The following is a 6,043-nucleotide window of genomic DNA, read 5'->3' as shown; positions in this document are numbered from 1 at the left end:
TTCTCTTGTGATTTGGCTGAAGGGAACCACCGAAACTGAAATTAAATCTTATAAATGAAGAAAAAAAATAGGTCGAGTAGATGTCGCTCTAATTGAATTGCAACATACATGAATTGGATTCATCCTTTTTAATTATCTTAAACTTAGAAAAATTAAACCTAATGATATCGGGGAAAAAGATCTAACAAAAAAAATTGGAAAAAACAATTGAATGCAAAAGAGAAAAATTAAGAAAATGGTTCGAATTCGAAAATGAGAAGGAGAGTGCGACAAAGGAAGAAAAAAAATATGACAATGATTTCCTTAACAGGCCGAATGATTAATCATCAATAAAAAAGCATGATTTAAAAATAAAAAAAGTTAGAGAAATGTCGGTTGAGACGCTAATGTGTTTAAAGTTTAGTACCGCAACTGAAGCTCATTTGACCTAGACTTTCAAGATACGGCCACGCCCACTATTTAAAACTTTGGCAATGATTTTCTAACGGATCTAATGATTAATCATCAATCAAACAGAAAATGACAGAAAATTTCAACGAACAAATAAAAAAAGGAATAACCTAGACATCATTTAAATATATTTTTTCCGCCATAACGATGCAAAACGGAGAATCGAGAGTGATATCAGTGTGGTTATTGTGAATGTGGCATTAAGGAAAAGAGAAGGGGTTTTATGGTAATTTTGTATAGTGTTGAAGAAGGTTTGGAGACACATGGAGAGAGGTTTATTACGGTATTAGTCTTGAAAGTTTGCTTAAGGGTCCGTTTGGATCGAGAGTTTTGGAGGGGAGGGAAGATTTTTAATTTGAAGGGTTTGGTTCAATTTTTAGAAGGGGAGGGGAGGGGAGCAAATTTTATTGCACTGCCAAAATTATCATTGTATTAATTTAAAATCTCAATATTATCCTTGTAACAAAATTTATTATTATTAGGCTATATTATCCTTGAAACAACTCTTATTATTATTAGGTTATTGGTTGTTATACTATCTTGTAACAACTTTTATTCCATATCATTAACAATTTTTTCTTGTAACAACTTTTCTTCCATATTATTAACAATTTTTCCTCGTTACTTTGTTATCCTTATTTAATTAAGTTTAAGGGTAAAACAATAACATAATTTTAAAATCCCTCCCCTCCCCTTGCGAACCAAACACACTTTTGATTAAAATATCTCCCCTCTCCTCCCCTCCGTTAAAACTCCTCCCCTCCCCTCCTAATTCTCAAACCAAACGGACCCTAAGGAGGAAGAAGATTTGTTCTTGTCTTTGTGCAAAAGGAACACAAAATGCTAGTTTTCTATTTCTAATATCTTTCATTTTTGTTTGTTATACCGCAAAATTATCTCGTTAGACCTAAAAGATATTTAAAATTTATTTTAACTAGAACGCAGACCCGTGCGCCGCACGGGTCTTATGAGTTAGAATAATTTGATATATAATAGACCGAGATATAGTGGAATGAAATTTAAATAATTAAACTACATAAATGAAATTTATCGCCAAACAAAAGCTACAATATCGATAAATATTGTATTGCCAACCAAACATGTTACACCAAAGAAATAAACGGTTTTTAATGACAACATAGCATATATTATGGAATATTACACATTTCGAAATACTTTTTCGTACACAACATTAGACGTCACATCAATATCTTCACCATCTTCATTGGTCATCGCCCTCCTCTGGATGTAACTCTCGAGACAACAACATATAATTGTCAATGTGAAAATACTGGCGTTGAGAAATATAATCCAACATGTCACAGTAATTGCCCTTGGCTCTCGTTAATTGTCACGAAAAATGAGACAACTAAAAGAAACTGTCGTCTTTGAAACTTGAAAGATCACGATTGATGCACAGGTCTTTGTGATGCACACATGAAATGTTTGTAAAACATGTGTAAAATGTATAGTTGCTTCTAATTTTTTTTTGTTACAAAAATAAATAGAAAGAAAAGTGGTGTAATTTTTTGGAAGAAAAGATGGTATAATTATTACTTGACAAAATACACAATTATTTTTAACCCAATTTTTCATTTTATGGATCATTGAAGCAATTGTTAGAAAGACGCTTAAAAATAGTAGCAATCACATAAATGATTTGCTATGTCATTTAATCATTCATTCATATTAGCAAAAAATAATAAATAATCATTCATTCAATAGCTTTTTCAAATGGACAATGGTTTCAATATCATATTTTTTTATAGTGATTTCAATATCATTGAATCATGCATTCATACTGTTAACATCGGTGAAAAAATGCTTTACTTTAAGGGAATAAGGATCAACAAAAAAATTACAAAAGATATTACTAAGTATAAAAAAAAACTAAAAAAAATTGAAGCTTCAAATGTGCACTAATATAATCAAACACTAAGTATAGCCAAAAAAATATCAATGTGAAAAGGATCTTAAGTGGCAATAAGTTTTTTTTGAATCAGCAAAATATTATGGATAACAAAAACACTCGCAAGACGCTAAGAGACGGTGGAAAATAAAAACAAAGAGGCCGCATATATGCGTAACATCCACCCAAACAACCAAAACTATAATCCCACACAAATTCATAACAGCCCCACTAACGAAACGAAGCGAAATAGTGTAAGATATGACACTGAAATCCAATAATAACCACCGGAATTCAGACCCATAACTATGCCACAACCTGCGGAAATCGTAACACTAAAAACCGGAACTCCCCAAGCACCTGAAGCGGAGAGATCAGTCAAAAAACAGCAGCAGAAACAGGTGCCGAACCAGAAAAAAAAACAGGTGAAACAGGTGCTGCACTGTCATGACAGCAACAGAGCCACTGCCCACCTACATGCAATAAGTAAGAGCACATCATGATGTTCACCCCTCATTTTTAGTACAATCCACTATCAAAGCAACATAACAGAAAATTTCATTATGTACACTAATTATATGGAAGACTTAAACATTTGCCCACTTTTCCAACCCACTTTGAGAGTCTTGTATACTTATCCTTTATGGGAGCCTAGCTTCAACACAGGCACCAAAAAAACTATCTTCATTTGTGCTTGCACCTTTAATATAATTGATAAAGGTTCATCTTCACAAACCTGCAATGCAATTTCATAAAAATAACAATAATTTCAGATGAAGTCGACCCTTTTGCTTGAACTCAGCCATATCATAGAAGTATTCCCTATTAATTTCTTCATTTCTGCACAAAACTCCATCAACATCACTTGATCAATACTACACTTCATCACATCACAACTACTCAATTTCACTACTAAAAATAGTCACATCTCGAATTGAGTTCATGATACTTCAGAGGTTGAAATCAATATATGATGAATTTTATATAAAAACACTATAGTTGACATAAAAGTTTTAAGACTAAAGATTTAGGAACTTTACCTGAAGTTTTACAAAACAATCACAGGAAGTGATAATCATGATTATCCAAAATGGTAGTGGCTTATGTATGGGGGAATGCAGCCGCCCTTCAAGGGAAATCAAACCATGCCAACACCTTCACATGTATTTAGAGAAATGATGAGTACTTATCTCATTGATAACATAAACCTGTGCAAGAGAAATCGTGATTGCTTAAATAAATAAAAAACTATGACAACATAGAATAGAGTGCACTAATTACATAATATGTGGTAAAACGTGCAAGCAAGTCCATTGTGTCATTTTAACAAATTGTGCAAATATCCTTCTGATAGCCTATAGCTCACATCCAATTGAAATCATAATGAATGGATTTAATTGACAGGCATCCTTATAAACACACTCAGATTGATAACCTTGCTATATAAGAGCTTGCTTGTAGATGGTAAAACCTTAACCTAATTTCCAAAAAAAATGTGACAAAAAAAAAGGCTCAGGTATATCAGCCATTTTTATGGACATCTGGTTTAACCATGACACTATGGCACCTACAATATACATGATTTGCGCATCCTCATGTATCCATTTCTGCATCATTCACATCAGAACATGAATGACCCTCACTCATCCAATCATTAAATTTAATGATACAACAGATAAGGACTTAATGTGATTGAAGGGTTTCCATGAATTTGTTTTGAAGAGTTTTTGTTCATAACATCTGGTATAAACTAATGAAACTAAACTTTTTTCAATGTCCTTTTCATGTATATTTTTTAAACTCTGATAAACTACCATTCAGAAAGCGCGTAATCTCTGACCACATTCATTGATAGCTATTTAACCACATACTCATTTTACTAACAGACCAAAGTTCAACAACCATAATTTATTCAGCAACTATTACCCCTGCAACTGAGGGTAAAAATGGATAATAGTCTACCATACCATATATTCAACAACCATATACATTGACATGATCAAACTTCTAGCTTACCATAATTTTTTTCGATGCACGGCAAGTAAATGTCAACCATGTGTTGATTAAGGATTGTTAACTTAATTGGTTGTCCATCATACAAAAAGATTGAGAATCATGATAGCAATTACTATCATATATAAAATTAAGATGAAATGGATTTTCATTATTTATTTGGGTGAATATCTATCTTTTTTAAACATACAAAATATGAGTTGATATAGAAAACTCAAATTGGATGTCGCTGCTGTTCATCGAAAGATAAAATAGGCATCCACAGATTCACATGGTTTACTCTAGAGCGAATATCAAATCCATGAGATTCAAGCTTAAAAAGAAAACATCCTTCAGCAGTATCCTAAATCATTGATTGTAGAAAAAAAAAGTATAAACTTATCGACAATACACTTTTAAGTTAAAATTAGAGATTATTTAACTTGCCTCAGAATTGCAGACCTTGTCATTTTTCACATAAAATCTTCACAATAATAGTAATAACTCTCGATGCACATTTACTGTATGCCTGATAGACCATCCTATACCAGTCTTAAACTCACAGGTTCTTGCCAACACTGAACTGAAGCATCTATGAAGCAACATTGTTACACACACAAAATAAATTAATTTTGGCATAAAACAGTAGAATGAAGAGTAATCTTGCGAAAATCATGAACAAAATAATTAACCTCAGCTGATTCAACCAAATCTTCGATAGTTGTAGAAAATGATCAGAGAGAGGGACTGTAATCAGACCAGTAAAACAAATTAGAAACTTTAGGCAAATCATTAGTTAATTTTTTAAATGCACACAAAGGATAGAATAATGGTTATTGTAAAAGCTGCACCCTATAATTTTTTCTAAATCACGGTGGCGCACCGTGATTTTGATAAAGTCACCACAGAAACCCAAAATAAGCTTGGATAAAAAATATACACATCTAAGTATAACCTTATGAAATAAGCTCCTTATAGCAGTCAAAGAAAACTACCTTAAAACTCAATTTAAATTACTTGCAACTTGAAATAATATGAAAAAGGAAGACATTACACATGTAGAGCAGACTCTAATAGATAATGTTGTTTCTTCCTCATTTTCCTTTGTCCCTAGAAGCCACAAACCAAGCTTAGTCGCCTTAAGATTCTGATCGTTCTCATACGTCACTCTACCTTCATAAAATGATACAGATAATGAGCAAACACCTTTATAGAAATGATTCCTCAAAAAAAAAAAAACTATAGAGAAATGAGAAAATACTCGTGCCTTGGTTGAACTCAATAGAGAAGAACATAGCAAAGTACCTTGATATAAAGTAAGCTACAATGTGATTCCATAAGTATGCCCACTTGCAAAAATATGTAACACACTTCATATGTTCTTGCCAAATGATTAGCAACACAGAATGAAAAATAATAGCAGATTCATATGTTCCTTTCAAAAACCAAAATCATATGTTAAATAATTAAGAGGTAATTACATATTGTCAAGCAAGATACTACAACAAATATCAGCGACACACACAAAGAAGTGGAGAACAACAAAACATATATAGCTTTAAATCAAGGCAAGCCTGATGCAAATACAATGTTTCAAAAAGCAGGACACAAAAAGGAAAGAACTATAAGTGAAAAACCTGAAGGGGAAAGAAACCTGTAAAAGCATCACCTTCTCATCAAAGCCTCACTCTC

The 6,043-nt window shown here is 32.3% G+C and overlaps 1 long non-coding RNA gene across 3 annotated transcripts; it reads right to left on the bottom strand.

Annotated features, from left to right (window-relative positions):
• Nucleotides 1–2,350: 2,350 nt before the first annotated feature.
• Nucleotides 2,351–6,039, bottom strand: LOC146904603 (uncharacterized). Of its 3 annotated transcripts, none has more exons than XR_015019673.1 (6): nt 5,657–6,039; nt 5,406–5,520; nt 5,044–5,098; nt 4,799–4,943; nt 3,400–3,567; nt 2,351–3,095 (listed from the first exon to the last, which is right to left on the bottom strand). It is a non-coding gene; the product is annotated as an uncharacterized LOC146904603 (long non-coding RNA). The 3 variants fall into 3 exon arrangements; XR_015019671.1 differs by having other exon boundaries at nt 2,508–3,095; nt 3,400–3,514; XR_015019672.1 differs by lacking the exon at nt 2,351–3,095 and adding an exon at nt 3,132–3,199 and having other exon boundaries at nt 3,400–3,514.
• Nucleotides 6,040–6,043: the final 4 nt, after the last annotated feature.

The sequence above is a fragment of the Medicago sativa genome, chromosome 7 (genome assembly GCF_051527215.1).
Source record: "Medicago sativa cultivar Bolivia chromosome 7, Bolivia_mono, whole genome shotgun sequence".
Lineage (NCBI taxonomy): Eukaryota > Viridiplantae > Streptophyta > Magnoliopsida > Fabales > Fabaceae > Medicago > Medicago sativa.
Note: the sequence above shows the minus strand (reverse complement) of the source record. Positions and strands in the feature narration are given on the sequence as shown.